Source organism: Gouania willdenowi, chromosome 1, assembly GCF_900634775.1.
Source record: "Gouania willdenowi chromosome 1, fGouWil2.1, whole genome shotgun sequence".
Lineage (NCBI taxonomy): Eukaryota > Metazoa > Chordata > Actinopteri > Blenniiformes > Gobiesocidae > Gouania > Gouania willdenowi.
In genome coordinates, this window is record NC_041044.1 from 27,577,976 (window position 1) to 27,600,619 (window position 22,644).

Below are 22,644 nucleotides of genomic sequence, written 5' to 3' on the forward strand. Positions count from 1 at the left end.
TTGGTGTATGAATGGGTGAATGAGCTGATATGTAAAGCGCTTTGAGATAATGCTGACTTAACTTTAATCGCATCGATATTGAAGTTTTCACTACTGATTCGCCAAGAACCGCCTTCCTGTGCTTCTGGCCAATCAGAGACTGTTACAGGACACAAGCGTGTATGTGCTGCAGCGAGTCTCAGTTACCCCTCAGTTGAGTGCGCAAACAACAGCTACATTAGGACCCTATAATATCCACGTTAACAGAATCGCGGACGGAATCACGGAATCGACCAATGAAAACAGAATCTACAGTTGAACGCGGAAATAAACAGAATCAAGTTGAAACGCCGTCACCGTGAGGATAATGATATGATAACACTTCTGAAAAAGATGCCTGAAAAAAATAAAAAAAATCAATATTCATTGTGGTTAGCTCATGAATAGAATTCTCTCTTACTTTTGGCACCACCTCCTCAAAATGGTAACATCATAAAGTTATACATTCTGTAAAGTGGCAGCACAAAGGTGGTGTTAAGTGCTTTTGCCTCACAGCAACAAAACCCTGAGTCCATTTGTTTGGAATAGAGAACTAGGATTTTTCTGTCTGGAGTTTGAATCTTCTCTCTCTGTTTGTGTTGGTTTTTATAAAAAGACTCATTGTTCTTTCCACCCAACGTTATTTTCAAAGGAACTCTTTACAAAAACCTGTGTTAGGTGAACTGGATTATACGTTATTTGTCAAAGTGAATTTGTTGGTTTGTCTTTCAGTGTTGGCCCTGCATACGACTGGCATTTATTTATTCAATCAAAAATATTTGGAGCTGATTATAATTTTGTTACATTTTTGAATTAAACTCAACAAAACTAAACTTAGAAAGTTTAAACCCAATGAGTAATTATTCTTTGGGTCATAACAGACCAGATTTAGCCATTAGGGACTGAGTTTAACAACTGTGGTGGAAGAAACTTTCCAAAATGTGCGCAAGGCCTTGACAAATAGATGAATGGCCTTCTCCAAATAAAGCAAATTTTCTTTCATTAATAAAACCAAGGCAGGCTATGAAAGCCACATTATCTATCAGTATTAAGCTGCAAGCCTTGATAAGCAGTTAGAAAACTGCCCCATTGAAAAGAATCTTTCCACTGTTTATTGATGTTCAAGCAAAAACAGGAACAAAGCCCATCTGTAACTCTAGAAGACAACCTTGTTATTTTCAATAAACCTATTACAGGCGCTTCTTATGAAAGGCACGGGGGAGGCCAGCGGTTGGTTATGTGTCTCTTTGCTTTAGCCTGGAGTTTCAGAGCATGCACGAGGAAAATGATGCCAATCTCTACACCAGGGGATGTATTAAATGACGGGTCTAATTTAATAATAAGATACTGAGAGACCTGCTAAGGCACTTCCTGTGTCTACAGGCCATCCAGGAATGGAGTCGTTTGGGTTGCTGAGTAGGTAGGTTGGGGTACATTAGAGAGGAAAGGAAATGGTTTCACAGCGCTTGCATGCAAAATGAACCATGGGAACCGGATAGCTACACAAAGATTCTCTACAAGTATGTTTTTATTGATTACCGGTACATACTTTCACTTTCTTTACTTCTACTTTTTAAACGTTACAAAATTATTTGTCTAATAAACTGACAGCACTGATTGAGGAAGTGAGTCGATGCAATTTAGCTAAATCAGTATCTCTTTATTTTGTGTAACCGGAGGCTCTGGGTCTGATTTTTGTACCCAGCGCACTTCACCCGGACTGCTTTCCTTGAAGCATCGCTGATTGTATGTCTGCTGAAGAACAAGTGCCTGTTTGCAGGCACTCCATGGGCTGTTCCATGCAACACGCAGAGTGTGGTTGACAAAGTGGCGAAAATCCAAGTTTAAAGAAAAAGACAACGACTGAAAGCGTGGGATCTTTCACATTCAATAAAAAGATATTGCAATCTGAGATTAGTTGATTTTAAAGTAGTTCTAGCTCAACAGAGGGATAAATTAAAGCAAAAGATTTATCAAAGTACAACGACAGGCCAGGTTTAGCATGTTTCTTTGTAAAACACTTGTATTTAAGTTTGTCAATTTATTTCCTTAAAGAAATAAAGCAGCTGCATGGTGAATAGATGCAGAAAGGCATAGAATAATAAACTCCTGAACAACAATGTAAATGTGAACAAAATAAAGTGAAACTTAATTGCATAATTGTGAATAACCTTACTTATGAAATTATGTTTTGTTATTATGCTTAATGTTTAAGGGAAGCTGTATTTGCTATTGAATTATTTTGAGGATGGACACACCCCAAATAGATATTGGCGACAAAACAGCTCCAAGCATTACAGTTTAATTTCTTTCGCCATGACTAATGAATTTAAATATAAATCATTATTATTATTGTTTATAGTTGAAGTTTGGAAAAAAGGGTTTGTTTTTACCACAATTTGGATCCAAAATGCATTGTTGAAACACTGTAGTTGTGTTTATTTAAGCAATGGTCTTTTATTAGGCCTTTATTTAAGTAATGCCTTTTTAAAAGGCAATGTAAAATTATTTTGTTAGATTCTTGGTTGTTTTTCTGTTATGTGCAATTAAAAGAGCTCAAGAGGATTTCAGTTTTGCGTAATCTGTTAGTTGTGGAATAAGATCATAGAGTATTAAAACTGCAAAACATGCAAAAAAAAAAAAAGGATAGATTAAAAGATTACTCAAATAATTGCAATTCAGGGTTGTGATAATGTAAGATTTGATAAGCTATTCATATAACAAGCACTAAGTCAACAGCAGTTCTACAGTTCATATTTTATATGGAACTCAAACTAACAAATACAGTATACACTTTACAGTATTCAGTGTAATTGTAAAAATGCATATTTGTAACAAGATCCTGTCAGACATACAGTATAGTGAGCATGTCTAGTAGGGATGTCCCAATACAACTTTTTCATTCACGATATGATACCGATATTGCAACCTTGCGTATCAGCCGATACCGATATTGATCCGATATCAGCATGAATTATACATACTTTTTTTTTTTTTTTAATAAAAAAATAATAATTACTTATTTTGTGTTAGAAAAGGCTTGACCAAGTGATGTTACTCAAACGGAGAACAATAGTCAGCAACAGTAGAAATGAGAAAAACTGACCCATTTATTATTATCCAAATGGTTACATACATTTTAACCTTCAACATAATATCTACAGTATCCTACAATTAAATAAAATAAATAAAAAATGAATTGGAGGGAAAAAAAAAAAAAAAAAGAAAATTTAATCCGATATCCGATATTCGTTTTCAGGCTGATATCGGACCGATATTCGATATTGATATCAAATTGGGAGACCCTTAATGACTAGTCATTTCAGATATATCCACACCCATTAGTGTAGATACACACATCTACACTAATGAGGATTGCACACGTTCCACTGCATGTCCCAAACTCACAGAAACAAGCAGAAACTTCAAGACTATAACTTATCATACTTTAGTGTGACTGTAGCAAAATCAAAAGATAATCGAGAATAACAATGAAACAGTCAAACATCATATGCGCACAGGTAAAAAAAAAAACAATTTAACACATCGTCTCATGAATCATTCAATGTTGGATACCTTGAAGAGTCTGAGAGAAACAGAGAATAAGCATAATTCCTCAAATGAGCAACAAGAAAGGGTTTTTGTTTTGGACTTTTAGGACCCCCAAGAGAGAGTGAGAGTAACAAACAATGACAAACAGATGAAAGATACAAAGACAACAAAAGGAAGACTCAGCACGGAAGTCTTCTCGAAATTTGATTCACCAAAAACAAACTAAAACCATAGCCATTAATTATAAATGTATAGTGTGTTTTGTCCTGGGTGAGCCCAGAGAGAGTAGAAGAATAATCATGGTGTGGGTGATTACTGTAAGCCAATCTGAGGCATTTATTTGCTTCTGTGTGCTATTGTTTCAAATGGTGGTGAGAGACCGAGGGCCGAGGCCTGAAAGCCAGGACACCAACGGAATGGATCAAATTTACTCTGCACATACAGACCTGGAAAACAGCTCAGCTTGAGTCTGAAGCTGTTAGAACAAGTAAAATTATTGGAGAAATACAGTAGTTTGTCTGTTCATGTTAATCTTGATTTATTAAAATAACATAAATAAATAAAAACATTACCCTAAATTTAAATACAGTGATATGACCATAAATACATACAGAAACTAGAGGTCGACCGATATCGAATTTTCAAAGGCCGATACCAATTTTTTAAAAAAACACCAACAGAACTCTTAACATTTATTGAACTTTAAATTCACAACCAAGTAAATCAAAATGTACAGGACGGATAAGTAGCAGTAAAGCACGACAACAATATAAAATGTGCAAGTAGTCGGGTTAAATTAAATACCTGTTTTAGGGATAACCACTCACTCCTTCCCTCTGTTCACAGCCACCACCATTATACCTAAGCTTTACACTTGTCACCATATGCACAACTACAACATCACGACTCACTCTCACTTTAAAATAATCAACTCTTCCCCACTCTTTCCATTTCCTACCTTGAGTCTCTCCTCCCTGTTCCCTTACCCCTCACCAAGGTGTAACACTGCCCTCTCTTTTTATATCCTCCCTATAATAAAGTGAGAGATGTGTCACCAGACTACCCTTCTTGCTCGAACGAGGAGAAGAGGTGCCTATTTTCAATGGTGCATGTCTGTCCGTGTCCTCCTTTTATAGGAGGTGGGTCTCCCCCTAGCAGACGGACACGCTTCACCGGCCAATCGGGATTGGCAGATTGAAATAAATGTTTTTGAGGAATGCAGACAGAGGTTGCATCCCATAGTGAGACATCTCACTCATATTACTCATAGAACCTGGATTATATACATAACCTGGTAGGCTCAAAAAAAATAAAAAATAAAATAAAATAATAAAAAAAAAATATATATATATATATACTAGGAATGTAACGATTTATCGTAAGGCAGCTAAAAATCGATTCATAGGTATCACGGTTCACATCGATGCTGTGAAAATTTAATCGCAGTACTTTTTTTTATCCAGAAGTGGAGGCGGCGGGCGGAATCTGCTAATACTTTCTTTCTGGCCGCCTTATACGCTTAAACATGTTCATAAATGATTCCTTACCCCTTTAGCACTGAAAGAATATCTGTAATATTACGTGAATATCTGTAAAAGTCACGTTTTTCTATTAGCTCTGTCTGCTAGCATAGCATCTCTTCTTCACTGCAAGATATCTGCATGCCAACCGACCACTGGGTTACCAGCGCCCTCGGCTGGTCCAAACAAATATCTGACGCAAATACAATGCAATGAGTGGTTTTTTTTTCCAAGTCCAATTGTTAAGGCACAAAATACATTTTCAGTTTCACAAAAGAAAAAGAACTATTAGGCAGTTTTGTATTGTTTACTTTAGAACCAGAATTTAAATTAATAGGCTTCTTCATTTGTATTATTCCTTTATTTATTTCATTCAAGATTTATTTTTCGTTAAATTGCATTGTTTTGAATAGTTTATCAAGGGATTCTATTGACAATGAAAAAAAAGGAAAATAGTACAGTATTTTCCCAAAAAAAATAAAGGAATATTTTTCAGTCATTTATGTACAGTCCCATTTTGTAAAATAAATCATGAGAGAATCTTATCGTGAACCCAGTATCGTGAATCGAATCGAATCGTATCGGGAGTTGAGTGAATCGTTAAATCCCTAATACACACACACACACACACACACACATATATATATATATATACAGTATATATATATATATATATATATATACAGTATATATATATCTTGGCTCATGGACGATCTTGAAAAAATCCAAACATCAGCCCAATACATCGACCAACCGATTTATCGGTCGACCTCTAACAGGAACTAAAAAAACCCAAAACTGATACAGCAAAATTAAAAATATTTTGACTGAAATAAAGTTTTCCCACTCATTGAGGCCTGAAGCTAAATCTGCTGCTTCCTGCTGTGATCTTTTTTGTCGTTTCTGTGCTTCTGCCTTTGGCCAAATGTAATTTCTGCTTCCTCTGCAGGCATTTACGTACTGTATGTGCAATATAATGCATTTGGTCCTTCATAGGATTCCTAAAGGACGGTGTCGGGGCTTTTTGTGTTGACGCTCTTGGACTACAATTGATCGGAAACAACCTTCGGCACAAGAGTCAGTGTAAGGATGAACATTCGGGCTCAGACACAGAATCATTCAGCTTTTTATTTTTAAAACACAGTAGAAAACTGATGAAAACTGAAAGGATAACCTCAGAACACATGCTTAACAGTCAACTGATCTTATGGAAACATTCACTGCTGTAATGATCTATGGGCAAAGATGTTGTATTATTGTAAGTAACTGGAAAAAGTAACAACAGGAATAATAGCTGCTTACAATAAAGAAAGCTTTCTGGGAAATATAAAATGACAGAAAACATTTTTTGGAGACTTTTGGAGAGGAAAAAAAAGCCAATGTTTCCTTTAGATATCCACTGAGTTTAACTTGTGGAGAGAGACCCACACGAGAATGACAATGTAGTACAGCATATTCTCTGGGAAAAAAGAACAAAGTAATAGGGAAGTCCTGCTGCCATGGCACTAAGCCCCCAGTGCAGATTAAACAGAACATTTCATAGGGGGGGGTGGAGAGCTGACATTCGATGATTTGGGGGGGGGGGGGGGGGGGGGGCAGATAGAATGTGAGCGAATCAAAAAGAGCAGACACACTGTGGAAGGAAAATAAAGCTTTGTGGTTTGGCACTGGTGTTGTGTGTAAAACCATCCTGCGTGCTAAGAGTATAGAACAGTATTTTTCAACCATTTCTGAGCCACAGTAAAGTCCATTGCCCACCATTAAACCCTTTTTTTTCTAAATGCCACCTTGTAGCTCATTTTTAATATATACATTTTATATATAATCAACCTCACTCTATTTTCCTCCTTTGGACCGCCGTCACTTCTCGACCCTTTCTTTAGGTCAGACTCTTAAAGGGGCCATGTTAAGCTAAATCGACTTTTCTGTGCTTTAAACATCATAAAGTGCTATTTAAACCTCATACACATGCCCAAAGTGTTTTTTTCATTGATTCTCTCAATCATTAGTTAGAGGGTGATTTGCTCCTTTCTTACTGCAGGGTGAGCCCAAACACCTCGCTCCAATTTGATGACGCGTTCCCATTTTGATGATGAATTTGACGCGGCACTGAGCTGGAGAAGCCACGCCTCCAGGAAGCTCTCTGCCGTGATTGACACATAAACAAACACGCCCACGAAGGTGAGCATTTCAGCGTCCTTCGCGCAGTGCTATGTATGTATTTTCTACAGTCTATGTATGTAGCGGCAAACGCCCCGCCCCCACGCTCTGTCTTGTGTTTATAAAGCAGCATGAGCTCGGCTATGGAGTGGGTGGACATGCCCACTCATGAATATGCATAAGTAGGCTGCAAATCAGCCTGTTTGTGTAGAGTTGATCAGAAAGTGACTTTTCAGAGGCTAAAACTCTGGAAAACAGGTGAGTTTAGGAAAATAAACCTCAAATATTATGTTTTTGGAGTTCTTAGAACAAATGGAGATGGATGAAAAATAGCATGGCATGGGACCTTTAACCAAGGCCAATTATGAATTCTACTTTTTTCCCACTGACGTGAAGTGAAATTTAACCCTAATTACTCTACGAGTCACTATGTACGCTACAGAAACTAAAACCTGTGAAAAGCAATATAACCACAATCAATAACTAAGGGTGCTTTTAAAATATAGTATAGTCTGGTGGACTCGGTCAGTTCAGGCGTTGAATCTGCAAGCTCACCTATTGGACAGAACACTTCCCCTTTCTTCTTCTTCATCTGAGTGAAATACTGTCAACACTAGCTGGGTTTCCATTACAGATTTTTCGCAAAATAAAAAGCGACGTTTCTAAATGTCGACAAAATATAATTGCACTTTGAACGTGTTTCCATTGAACGTTGTTTTCGGCAGGAGCCTCGCAACTCCTGTGAAATCTCATCCCGAGAGACTTCGCTGCAGGAAGACGGACGGATCAGAACCTCCTTATGAAACTCCATATTCCATAGCGCTTTTGAGACACATTTCAACATCGAAACATCTGAAATTCCTCCTCATTTAGCAATATGAGTGTTCTGAATCTTTGTGGTTCTGATATTTATAGTACGTACGTCCATGTCTGTCCCACACGTGCAATTTTGTTTGCATTTTGTTGTCCTCATGATGTTTGCGTTTCAACTTTACATCCTGAATACAAATTTTATATATAATGAAATTACGTATTGTGTGCTGAAGCTTGATGTGTAATGTATGGCACAATTTTATACCTGAATATTTATTTAAAAATGTTTTTTCATCAATTGTTAGTTTAATTTTTGTATTTACATGTTGTGTGTACTTTGGTTAATGTTGTTATGAATTATGTATGCTTTGATTATTGTGTTTTATTTTGGTTATATTTTCGTTTCTGTGTGAATGTTATTAATACATCTTATTTAATCTGTTTGTTGTACTTCACAACTGTCATGCATATATAGCCTGTGATGTAGGATTAATAGCTACTGCTTTGGCAGTATAGCTAATGAGGATCTAAATAAAACAAACAAACAAACAAACATCCTATATTTAGTTTGGGTTTGCTTTCTCGCATCATTAAAACCGCACCCGACTTTGAATGAGCTTTCACACCACCGCAAACGGACCGGACTATCCGAGAAAACGAAGCCTGGTGCGGACCAAAGAGGTACAGTATACGTGAGAGCACCCATAGATATTATTAGGTTAATTAACGCTAAATGCACTATAACGCTCTCACAGCACGCTGATGTTGAAAGGAAAGACAGCCAACCATTGGTGGGAATGAAACAAGGACAGGACAATGATTGAAGTGGAAAAAATGTTAAAGAAGCCAGAAACAATAAATACAATACAGAGACAAGAAGAACTCATGAGCCAGGACTGTGGAAGTTTGGCGCTTATTGTGTGATTTTTGCATGTGTGGTTGGAAATTGTTGTGGTTATACTTGGCTCTTCCACACTAGTCTTGCCTTGACTTGAACATGGTGTGTTCCTGTGTACGTGTACGTGTGATAGAATGGTATAGCCCTGAAAAAACCTCGTCTTAAACTACACACTGGAAATGACTTTCCTTCAAAAACCTTTGCTCAATGTTGCCATTTCTTTACTGCATCTATCCAATATATTAATACCTGTCAACAAAAAAAAAAAAAAACAGAATCACATACCAAAACAGGGCAACATAGAGGAAAACACAGGTAATGTAATAAATATGGAAATATGCTGTCAGTGTATCTTTTTTATGGAATAACACATTTCCCAGGGCTGTGGTGTTTGTTTGCTATAATCTTCAGATAGAAAGAAATTCAAGGGAAAACAGACACATATATATATATATATATATATAAATATATATAGTCTTTAAATACCAATTCCTAGCTTCAATGAGCACATGATTACATGATGGATAAATGAAAACGAAGGGTTCAAAGATAACTGATGGAGACAAAAAACTGGCAAAAAAATGAAGCAAAAAGGGAGCCAGAAAACAAAGAGGTATATATGGTATATATATATATATATATATATATATAAACTAAAACAACACCGTATTGATTTCGTAAAGCTGCTTGAGAAAGATGGGAAAGTGGGAGCAGGAGATAACAGACCGAGTGGACAGGAAGGGAAGCTGAGGGACAGACGACAATGAAAGCTGGGAGGACTGAAAGCTGCCATTCCAAATGGCCATCCAGGTGAATCAATAGCAGTGCCGCACGTCTCCCACTTCTGCTAAGCTTGTCCATCTCTTTTACTCCTCACAGCACCTCATTCTATCACTTGAGCAAAGCGGCCAAACAGCTGGGATGCTGGATAAGTGTAGCTGAGGCATGAGCCGTGTGCCTGCCGGCGCTGACTGTTACAGCCTGTTTTCATCACGGGGCTGTCTCTCAAAATAGCCTCCGTGAAAAACACACAGTTTGATTTGGACTAGTTTTCCCTAAAATCACAATTTAAAGTAATTTACAAATACATATTTCAGTTTTTATTTATTTGTTTGTTTCAGTCTAGCAAAAAAAAAAAAAGACTTAAAAAAAAATTACTATATAAAAATATATAACAAGACTAAAACAAGAAGAAGCAAAAATGCTTGTATGCCCAACATAAATCATAACATTCAAGTTGCCATTCTCAATAATACACAAAAAAAAAGAAATGCAAGCATTCGACAAAGACATTTGTACTTTCTTTTATATACAACATTTAACAAAGAACACAAACATATTTCTACTCTATTTCAACTCTCTAAAATATATATACAAATAATGGGCCACTAATTTATATTTCTTTATCAACATTATTCAAAAATGTAACCCCTAGAACAGACAGACATCTTCATTTACTTCTAATCTTGCTTTATTTGGTAAAATAAACGTAAATTGAGACTCTTAGGCTGTATTTGCTGGTCCGTAGTGAGAAGTATTTTTTAATGCCTTCTGGAGGAGTATTTATTTTTTGCTTTAAACATCATCTGTGTTATTTTATCATAAACATTATCTTTACATTTTACAAGATTTGATTAAACAAATAATGTATGTGTATCGTCATAATATCCTGCTTTGTTTATCAATCGTACAGCCTTTACTTGCCATAAAACCATATCAAACTGGTTATACATAATCAAGTATATTCTGACTTCTAAGCCTAAAAGCTAATTTTTCAGTTTTTTGTGTGGATGAAATACAAATGTTAAATTAAAAAGATACAAAAAAAAAAAAAAAAATCAAGAATTACTTTGAACATTATTTTTTCAATCTGTTGGTTTCTTCTCTCAGCACAACACATGAACCCCAGCATAAGTGTGGCACCTCTGATCTGTTCACGTCTCCCGACTTAAAACGGTGTTGGTGAAGTTGGTAACAAATAAGGACACTGTCACTATAATTACCAACCCAACTCATAACATCCCTGACCTCAATATCACCCCATTTAACCTGATCCCATCTCAGTGTCTGTGACGTGGATATTTACGACATAAAGCATCTGCGCCCATGTCTCAGCTATACATCTGCACCCAAAAATATGTAAATATGTGCTGACAAACATGTAGTAGAATAACACACACACATGCAAGTACGCACACACACGCACACACACACACGTAAGCACGCACACACAGCTGGTTCCACAGACACTGGCATCAATCACATCTAGTGAAACTGAATCTCTCTGAGAAGTGGAACAGCTGCAGTGGCACCATATATACACGTGCACACACATGCACATGTACACTTACACACAAATATACACGCACATTCACACACACATTCACACACACAAGGTAAGATCAGATAGAGTAAAGGTACTCATCCACAAACTGGCCTGTGACAGGTGACCTCTGACCTGGGAGTAAAATGGTGGTGAAACACGTTGCAGACCTCAGATTTTAGCCATGTGACAAAATGTAACTAAAGAGAGTTCATTTTGACTAAGGCTGAACGATTCATTGCATTTGCGATATTATCGTGATATCATAAAATGTGATTTTCTAATCGCAAAGGCTGTAATTTAAAAAAAAATTTTTTTTAGTAATAATTTATTTTAAGTTTATTGAGAGTTTTATTTATATCTAAAAAACATCCCATTGGTTAAAACAGTTATTAGTTCTCCTTACTTTTCCTGCACTTTAGTATGTGTGATGTTACTGACTGGATATTAGTAAGATTTATTTTTAGTTATTATATCTGTTTCTTGTATTTATTTATAGACTGTCCTGTTAAGTTCAGAGAGTGTTTAAGAAGTGCAGACAACATGTTTACATGTTTCATGAAACATGAAGTTAGTTAGATATGTTGAAGAGGTAAAGCCACAGATTTGTTTGCTTTATTGTTGTAATCATTTGAAATGAACATTTTATATTTATTTAAAGTTTAACTAAATCTGAAATGGTTTACTATGAAACAGATGGATTTATTGCTTGTGTTCATTGAAAAGTACATGACAAGAGGCTCTTGAAAAAATGTTTGCATATTAAATCGCAATATTGAGGGAAAAAAAATGCAATTAGACTATTTTCCAAAATCGTTCAGCTCTAATTTTGACAACAATGTTCATGTAGTTTAAGTCATAAACTTTTGTCAAAAATGCCATGTAGTTTTAGTTAAAAGTGAGTCATCAAGACTATTTTAGTTATGGTCTAGTTTTTGTCAAATAAATGACATTAAGATTTACTATATCTGTAACAGATTTAGATTTAAAATAAAAAAAAGCACAAGAGTTTGAGCATTTTTTTAAATCTTCAATTACCTGAAAAGGGATGGTAGTATTTAGGGGTGTTGAAAAAAATCGATTCGACAACATATCGCGATATTATGTCGCGCGATTCTCGGATCAATTCAAAATGCATCCCTATCGATTTTCTATTTTTTATTTTTTTTATCTTTATTCAACCAGGAAAGTGTTTCCCACTGCAGGAGACATTGTAACTGCACAAAGAGGTGCACTGAAACCTGGACATGTTGACCAGCTTGTGTTTTTTCAATAGAATCTAAAAATAAAGTACTAACTTTCTGCATTTATTTGTTGTTCTAGGCATATACCACAGTTAAGTTGCAGTAAAGTCATGTTGCACTAAAATTAAAGTTGGTTTAAAAGCCACAGGCAGATTGTATGTTGTTTTTTTTATTTTAAGTTGTTGACACGTGGCATGTTAAAGCCAATGTTTTGAGTGTAGATTAGTTGTTTCTTAAGTCTTATATATATATATATATATAAAAAAAATCGTAATAACCGCCTTATACTTTAATATCGAGATATATCGTATCGTGACCTATGTATCGGGATATGAATCGTATCGCCAGATGTCAGGCAATACACACCCCTAGTAATAATGTGATCATGTGAATGATTGATGTGACACAGTTATAGCTTCGCTACAAAATGTATCAATATATTTTGATGTAGTTTTCGTCCATCTGTATTTTGTTTTAAATAATCGTAGGTTAGTTATTGTTACTTAGAAAAAATGTCATCGACAAAACTATGAAGAACTTATTTTTGTCAACATATGAACTCTGTACAGAGGATTGTAGTATATATTGTTTTTTTACGTTTTCAGCCAATTTATTTAGGGATGTCCTGATACAACTTTTTCACTTCTGATACGATACCGATATTGCAGCCTTGCGTATCGGCCGATACCAATATTGAGCTGATAGGATATCAGCACGAATCATACATACTTTTATTACTTATTTTGTAGTGTGGAATGTTAGAAAAGGCTTGATCAAGTGATGTTACTCAAACAGAGAACAATAGTCAACAACAGCAGGTTACTTTTGTCGGCGTGTGAACAAAGTAACCTGTTCACACATATGGATTGTTTTAGGGCCGATACCGATTTTTTTTCCCATCAGCCTGACCGATACAAACTGTCGATTTTCTTGAGCCGATCACAAAAATTACACAATAGTGATAACACATGGTAAGAGTAAAAAAGAAACATTGATTGAAATTAACAAAGGTGAGGTAGAGCAAGAACAGGTCAAAATTATTTCTGCTCTCTGTAAATAATGCGGATCGGTGAACGCAGCAGCCCGCATCGACCGATGCGATTCACATAAAAAAATGCAAAAGTCGGCTGATAATATCGACTGACCGAAGTATCGGTCTATCACTAGTGAGAACCACAGTCATCTATGGATAGAAGTGCTGGAGCAGAACATTTTATCGGACCGCTTATATCAGTGATTTTAGATGCAGTCCAATAAAATCTGACCGATATTCCATATCAATATCGGATCGGGACACCCCTAATTTTATTCATTAACTATTTCAACAGTTTTTCCATTAAATATGAATTCCCCTTCGTATTTAAACACAGCGACTTGATGAAAATGTAAAAAAATAAGCCTTTGGTCTATAGATCATCTATTTCAGATCCACATTTTTGTGGACACAACATCCTTCATGATGCTCACTTTATATAAAAATTCATCTTAATAAGACAGAGATGAATTTTGGCAACTCCTGAAACCATGAACCTATGAAATACAAAACATACATGTTGGATCACCCAAAAGCCATGAGGACACCCAATGGTCCTGATCTCTGCACACACTCCCTCACACACTTAGGCCTAATTGCTGTTAAAGTACTTGCGAGGTCTGTAATGCTGCCATAGACAGTGTTTGAGTAAGAATGCTGACTGCTGCCAGACACACACACACACACACACACATTGGCAGCAGTATATAACAGTGCATTACAGTAAATAAGGTATGGCAGGGGCATAAAGTGAAATATCAATGCAGGAAAAGACATTGAATTCAATAACGGTATCAGATGTAACATCCTCTCTATGTAAACCTCTTAAATGACCTTTTATATATGAGATACAGGCTGCTGTGCTGACACAACATTTCACACAGTAATCCAACGTAGTTTTCCCAAATATCATAGGAGGTTTGCATAGTATTCCTTTATTTCCCATCATGCAGCCCACTCAGATCAAAAATGACAACAGTTCCCAAACCTTTCCACATGTGTGTGCTCACACCATAAAGCATTCATCTGCTTGTGATGCTGGTGTGATGAGAAAATCCCTCCTGTGCTGTGCATGTTTGTGAAGGGAAGCACCAACCAAGCCCTCCTAGAGTGGTTTGCAGCCTTCTTTTAATCTCTCATCAGCATGGAGTTGGGTTGAAATGTCTATAAAGGTCTGCCAGCATCAAACTACACATGTTTCTGGATGCTGTGCAATTTTATGAATACATCTGTATTCACTGTTTTCCTGTAATCTGTGGTCACTGCTAGATCTGATTAAAACACCAAGTCTCACTATACACCAGTTGTAACATCAACTCCTAAATGACTTCACATCACACATACATAAATATCACTGATGAACCAAAAACAACAACTAGGCACAAAGCAGATCTGAGGTGTCACTCAAGATGACACATGCACCCACGTACGGATGAACGCAGATGCTTGTGCGTTATGCGCCAGAAGAATGTAAAGCCCCGCAGTGCGCGTCAAAAACAAGAACAAGAGAAAACTACAACATGGCAATACATGAGACGCGCTCACCATATCAGCGTCCAGCCCGGTGTTGTCGTTGGAAAGAAACAAGAACGGATTCAGTTCTCTTCTCAGTCCGTGCAACATCCACCGAGGCAGCAGCCGCTTTGCCCAAATAATCCCACCGTGCGTCTGCTCCCTCTCTCACTCTCACTCTCTCTCTCTCGCTCTAATAATCCTAGCCGGTGTGTCTCTGACTGGGTAAAGGTATCTGTTCAGTCCCACGGTGTGGTGGCTGGAGCCCAGTTCAGACAGATTTAAAGCTGCAGACGCCGCGCGTAAAGCTCCACGCATCATTTTTGGAGAGCATCAGCAGCAGGAGGAGGAGGAAGGATTCACTCCCTCACCCGGCAAGAGACCAAATCGTCCAGATTATCCCAAAAAAAAAAAAAAAAAGGTTGTGGATCGATAAGTGCAAGAGAGGCAATAGCCCTACTGTAATTATTCAGTCTGAGTGAAACCACCAGAGGTTAAGCTCCTATTGTATGGGGTGCCAAGTGTAAAAATTTAGTATAAAAGTTGTAGCTAACACATTTTTATTATTTATCTCACTGTTCTCAAGTTTAGCACATTTTCCTACATTTAACACAACATTTAACCACATATATAGAGGTAAAAAAAAAAAGCAACAACTCTAAATATTTAAATCGAAATCTAAATGGTATATCTAAATGTTAACTCTAATTCTAAATATTTAATATAAATCTGAATGTTTTATATCATATCTAAATGCTAAATCTTATATCTAAATGTTAAATCTAAATCTAAATGTTTAAATCTAAATGTTATATAGTATATCTAAATGCTTAGTCTTATATCTAAATGTTAAATCTAAATCTAAATGTTGAACTTAAATGTTTCGCACATATGCTAATTGACCCCGTCCCTTGTAACCTCAACCAATACACAAGCAGAGACACACACAGCTGCTCCCACCCACCTCTTTACCCTTCAACGATGCCTGCCTGGGTGATATGTATGGCTGGATCTCTCCCGGCGGTGGAGATCGAGCGCGCGGTCATGGCGGGTGTACCAGCTGCACTTCCCATACGCAACACCCCTCATTGGCCAGATTAGTGATTAATGGCGCATTCACACCAAACGCGTCAAAAGCGGCAGCTTTACATTCACAATATATGGTGGACGTGCTTCTAAGGAGTGTTGGAGGTCCCTAACCCTAACCCAACACTACGTATGTGTACTTCGGTAAATGCACCAATAGCACCAGGGGTTGTTCATACGGCAACCGTACGAATACACAGTTTCTTTCTAAAATCTAACACCAACTTTTGATAGAATCCATTTAGTCTTTCTATTTTTTTTTGTCAACGGTCTCTCTGGGATTAGATTTTGAAGATAAGGAGAGCAGAGCCGTCACAGGCAAAATTAATCTATGGTGACAAGAAACGCAGTTCTTATCTTCTATCTTAATAAACTCCAATCTTGCTTTGACATTTCATCGTACCCAGACCAAAACGATCAGAAATTGCTTCAGAGAAACATGAAAGTGTTTATGAGACAACATAAAAGGTTTGAAATAAATGGATCCATATTTTTATTTTTATTTGAAAAGCATATATAAAAAACGAGTTGGTATAACCATCCGTGAAAGGAAGTACTGCAATAAACACAACAACGACTATTGATAAATACCTGCTGGTTTGCATTGTTTTTTTCTTTCCAACTACACACTCGAAACATATGCATAAAATAAACTGTATACACAAATTTGTATGTGCACGCCTGAGGATTGTGTGTTAGCAATATGATGGACTGGTATAACATTTTACTTTGTAGTGAAAGCATTGCTTTTGACTAAAATATGCACCAATTAAAGTGTCTGAAATCGTCTGTGTTGGCACCAAATACGACTAAAGGTAAATGTAAGTGCGAGAAAGGAAAAGATAGGCTAAAGGACTGAATTTAACTTTCTGAGCACATGCATCCCCTGCAGACAATCAAACACAAAACTAGACAGAGATACACTAATATGCAGTTCCTCCAGGCTGGAGTAACGAGAGATGCATTTATTACAGGCACACATGCGCGCACACACACACGCACACAGACACACAATGCAAATAATGCACATAAAAGCTCACACATACCCAGATGAGATTTCAAACAATAAAAACCCAATATCACTGCACACAATAGATACGTTACAAGCTGAAATAATGTCTAATGGGCCTCGTAACTCAGCACCTCCAGCACACAAGGACACTTGTGTGCTGGAATTATCCACTAGGCTATTTTTTTCCATATTCTGTTGCTTTATTTTGTCCTGTTCGCCAATCTTGCAACACCCTGTCACAACGAACACACACTCATACAAGTACAGCGCATTAATGCTACATTATATAACTCTTTCTAAATATGCATGTATATATGAGCTCTATTTTCACCGTGCCTTTATGCATGGCTGCTTCGAGAGGGAGTAAATGCACAACTATTTAATTTCAGTTGCCATTCTCCCTGCGAGCATGTTGCACATACTGTCAACCAACTAATTTATTAGGTTTGATTGCATGAATGCTGCGTCTCCGCGGTCTTTCTTTTTATGCAGTCGCTAACCCAGCTCAACATATAAGTGTGCTGCAGGCGGTAAAATACGACAAAAACTGGCAAGTAGCGAGGGTAAACTTACAAATTACCAGGTGGATTTCTGTGCAAATGGTGGACATTTTACATTATTAACCAGTGCTGGGCAACCATTGAATCTTTATTCGGAATAAATCTGATAAATAACAAGACTTTCTGTGATTAACTCACGTTTCATTGCACTGTTAGTGAAAAATTTGCTGTAATTCTTATAATTACTTTGAGTTATACATCAAATATAGTGTATAGTCAACCTTTATTGAAAACATATTGCTATATGAATAAAAGTGTGATAAAAAAAACCAACAAAATAACATTATTATTTTTGACATGTAGCGCAGTTTTTTTGCAACAATTATGCATGTTTTTGCAAAAAAACAATAATTTAGGATTTTGCATAACTGTGACCGTCACCAGCCCTCCCTAAGGAAGCGTAAGCAAGACTTTATTGGGAGGATGATATAACAAGAGAGGGTAAAGGGGTTTAAAAGGACAGGACACAAACTGTGGGTTTAACATGATGCTACTATGCTACTACCGCCTGCCCAAGATTGCGCTGTATGGCGAACTCCACTGGTAGTGGATCTCAAGAAGTCACTTAATGCCTGCCACATAGACCACCGCCAGTGTGCACCTCTTGCCACCAACCGTGAAGCCTGGCGATATGAAATCCACCAAGCCGTCGCCTCCTTCGAGAATACCCATAGGGACAGTCTTCGGGACAAAAATCGGCCTCGTCAGCCACCAGCGAGCGTGGAACCGACGTGGACAGCCCCCTTCATAAATCTTCGTTCGCAAAGCCAAGCCACGACGACAACAACTATTGTGTAGATGTAGAGGAGCGAAATACCAGTGTAATGGCATATGTAGAGAGAATATTAGTGGAAAAACATCCAATGCTCAGACACTACAAAGATACGAGTGAACAGCAGAGGGAGTGAGTGTGTGCTTAGAAGTGTAACAGAGCTATTTGTTGGAAGAAAATTTTTTTTAAGTTATGTCAAAACATAAGTTATCCCCTAACCCAAGACAAGAGATGTGCCTGTAAGAGCTGCTTTAAAATGCCATTGCGCCAACGTGGACCTAATGAGACCAGTCAGGGAGGTGTCCACCAATAGGACCCAAGGAAACTCCCCAAGGTTTGGATGTGTGTGATGTGTGAAAACTACTAGGCCAAAACAGCAGGGAGTGAAGGTGATGTGTTCTACTACGAGACCCATTCGGTGCGGGCGGTGACCCCGGGGAAGGACCAGGCAAGACCTTTAAAACATGGTGTCTGTAAAGTGCACATTGCATTACTGAGGGTTTGACTTTTGAGGGTGCAGAGAAGTGCACGATTAATGTCATGACATTTCAATAATTACGTTTGATCTCAACATCATAGACTCACAGGGTCATAGATGTGCACGCACACACACACGCAAGCACACGCGCACAGCACATCATTATTAGACCTTAATGAATAATGTCCAAGCATACAGCGCACACTCGACCCCTTGCACTAGGAATGTGCAAAGAAATGCATTAATTAACATAATATATTAAGAAATCAAGTAGGTAATATGATGCTGTATTTTTTACTAATGAGTTTCTCACCGAATGTGACTGACTGTAGGATCGATCATGTTTTGTCTCAGTGTAAAAATCTTTAATCTTCTTAATCTTGAAAATCCATTTACCAAGCAACAGCATCAATGCAGCTTTATAAGCAGTCGTATTGGGTCAAGAATACTGGAAATGTGAGTTTCCTGTCTCATGTATAATTAACAGGACTTAGTTTATACCTAAACTAAAAATACTAAGAACATTTACACAGCACATTTCACACACCTAATTGATCGATACTCGAATGCCATATTTTTCAGCCACGAATAAAGATGAAATAAGGGCTTTAAACACATAAACATAAGTGACGTGTAAACACTTGCAAACACAAACTACATCATTATCTGACTTAGCTTTAGGCACCAGCTTGGCATTTCCAGATCTTCAGTGGATTGTTTTAAACGCAGACATTACCAGTACACACTGCAGTGGGCTGCTCACCATTAGGGACTTGGCATCTCATGCAGGACCTCACACAGTAACACCTGGTTGATTACAAGCTTCATTTTTATAATAGGTGACTTAATGCAGCCTCTAACGGTCGTGTGAGCGCAATGCTAACACCATAATGACCGGCATAGCTTACACTAATGATGGCACTGTAATGACGATAATAGTACAGATAACATACAAACACACACACACACACACACCGTTTAACTGACTGTGGTAGTAACCTTAACAAAATAATGTATGAACCTTAGACAATTTGTTTTACATCTACTTTTATGAGTAAAATAATATGTATAATTTCTAGGGGTGTGAAAACTAATGAACCTCATGTTTCGATTCGATTACGATTCAGGGAGTTACGATTCCATTAAACGATTATCACGATTTTCAATGCATCAACCCCCCCGTCCCATTCAGGGTTTCTTATTTCCTCACTTTGCGGCAATTTCATACTTTTAAACAAGGTAAATGTGTCAATATCCATTCATTAAAGTAACAGTACAAAATAAATAAATATAACAATATAAATATAAACTCGTCCGTTAATTCCGGTGTCCCGCATGCGTGATTTTAATTTTTGTTCCGCGATCAGCGGCCGTGTTCCTGTCATTTACTTATTATAAAAAATAATAAATTTTTAACATTTATGAATTGTTATCGAATGATAATCACGATTCTTTTTGATCAATATTGTAAATACAATTATAATCACAGTTATTTATTATATTAAGGAAAAATTTGTTTTTATTGCACTACTTTTAAACAAACAATATGTGTACAGTTTACAGTGCAAAAATTAAGCTTTAAAATGGAATTGTAATGGAAAAATGATTTGAATAAATTGATCCAAACCACAGGCTAAATGAATAAATACACTATTATAGAGAGCAGAGCCTGTGTTTTAAAGGTAAACATACTAGACGATCAGGTCAATTTAATCCTGGCAACCAAAATCGTGATCGCGATTAAAATGTGATTAATTGTGCAGCCCTACGGCACACTTCTGGTAAGTATTTGGTTGTCAAATGTCATTTTTCTTCTTTTGTTTTTGTTTAGAAAAAATTTGAAAAATTCAAATTCTGGCTTAGCTGCCAACAGCCAAAACTTGAAAGGTTTCTAAATGTAAACTGATCAGTTCACCAGTAGCGAATGTGCCTTTACTTTATATAACTATAAAAGTCTCTATGAATTGAATTGATCATCATAAACAGCACACAGATTATCTTGGTGCATGGGGTAAATTCTTATGGTAGAAGCAAACATATAATGCACTTTAAGCTTAAGTAATCCTCACATTTCTCACTAAAGACTGGGAAGTGTGTAATCAGTACACGTACATTTGCACACACACACAGACACACACACACACACACACACCCACACACACACACACACACACACACATACACACGCGTGAAAATGACGGAGGGACAGAAAGAGGCAGAACAAGAGAGTGCGGCGCCGAGCAGTAGCAAAGAGGCTTTTATTGAACACTGAAGGGGGGAGTATAGAATGATGAACATCCAGCCTGCTCTTTTCACACACAGGAAATTACATTTTGGAATATTGAGCTGCCGGCTATGATGAAGTACACAACCCCTTCTCCACACTCGTGCACGCCAATGCTCACATTTCATGATAGCATGTATTAGCAATACTGAGAGGAGCATACAGTATTCACAAAGCTATGCACACATGTACACAACACAAGCACATGCGCACAGGTAGGTATCCATTTAGTTTAGATCTCATCCAGCTACTGATTTTTGCAAACAGAGAGAGAGAAAAAAAAAGACAGAGAGAGAGAGAAAGGGTGATTGTTCACCACCTTATTTTTACCCAAAGGATTAACCCTCAATGGATTTTATATGTTTAAAAAAAAAAAAAAAAAAAAAAAAAAAAAAAAAACAGCTGGAATAAGGACCAGAGCCAAAATCAGAGGAGACTGTGTAGTACAAAGGCGACGGACTAAATTTAGCTAAATGGTTGTGTCAATCAGAGGCACAAAATTATGGAAAACACTTCCAAAAAACATCAGAAACTGTGGCAATTACAGAGCAATTCTCAAAAATTGGTTGAAAACAAAGCAGTCATGCACCCAAAGATAATATTGTTTTTTTGTTGGGCTCTTTTAACTCCTGACTGTAGTTTTTTTAAAATATTGTAAATAGTACACTGTATGTGGTTTCATGTTTTCTGTCGTCAGTCACTTTAATGTTTGTCTCATTGTGTGATGTTACTTAAAGGGCCCATGTTACGCTAAATGGACTTTTCTGTGCTTTAAACATCATAAAGTATTAAAGTGTTTTTTCATTAATTCCCTCAATCATTAGTTAGAGGGTGATTTGCTCCTTTCTTACTGCAGGGTGAGCCCAAACACATTCACTCCAATTTGATGACACGTTTCCACTTTGATGACAAATTTGACGCTGCACTGAGCTGGAGAAGCCACGCCTCCAGGAAGCTCTCTGCCGTGATTGACATGTAAACAGACACGCCCACAAAGGTGAGCATTTCAGCGTCCTTCGTGCAGTGCTATGTATGTATTTCTACAGTCTATGTATGTAGCGGCAAACGCCCCGCCCCCACGCTCTGTCTCGTCTTTATGAAGCAGCATGAGCTTGGCTACGGCCTGGGTGGGAGGAGGGTGGGCCGTCCTCTGGCCCTACGTCACCATGTGGGGAGGAGGAAGTCAGTGTCCCGTCTACAGACACGCCCACTCATGAATATGCATAAGTAGGCCGCAAATCAGCCTGTTTGTGTAGAGTTGCTCAGAAAGTAACTTTTCAGAGGCTAAAACTCTGGAAAACAGGTGAGTTTGGGAAAATAAACCTCAAATATTATGTTTTTGGAGTTCTTAGAACAAATGGAGATGGATGAAAAATAGC

At 37.3% G+C, this 22,644-nt stretch overlaps 1 protein-coding gene across 35 annotated transcripts in view; it reads right to left on the bottom strand.

Annotated features, from left to right (window-relative positions):
* ptprdb (protein tyrosine phosphatase receptor type Db) overlaps positions 1 to 22,644 on the bottom strand; it is a 222,565-nt gene that overhangs the window by 110,463 nt on the left and 89,458 nt on the right. For 11 of the 35 annotated variants that reach the window (XM_028450504.1, XM_028450478.1, XM_028450513.1 and 8 more), the window contains exon 1: positions 15,107 to 15,344. The exons of the other annotated variants lie outside the window; for them this stretch is intronic. The gene's annotated coding sequence lies outside the window, so the exon portion shown is untranslated. Of the gene's footprint in view, positions 1 to 15,106; positions 15,345 to 22,644 lie in introns of those variants that run through there. 35 annotated transcript variants of the gene reach the window in all.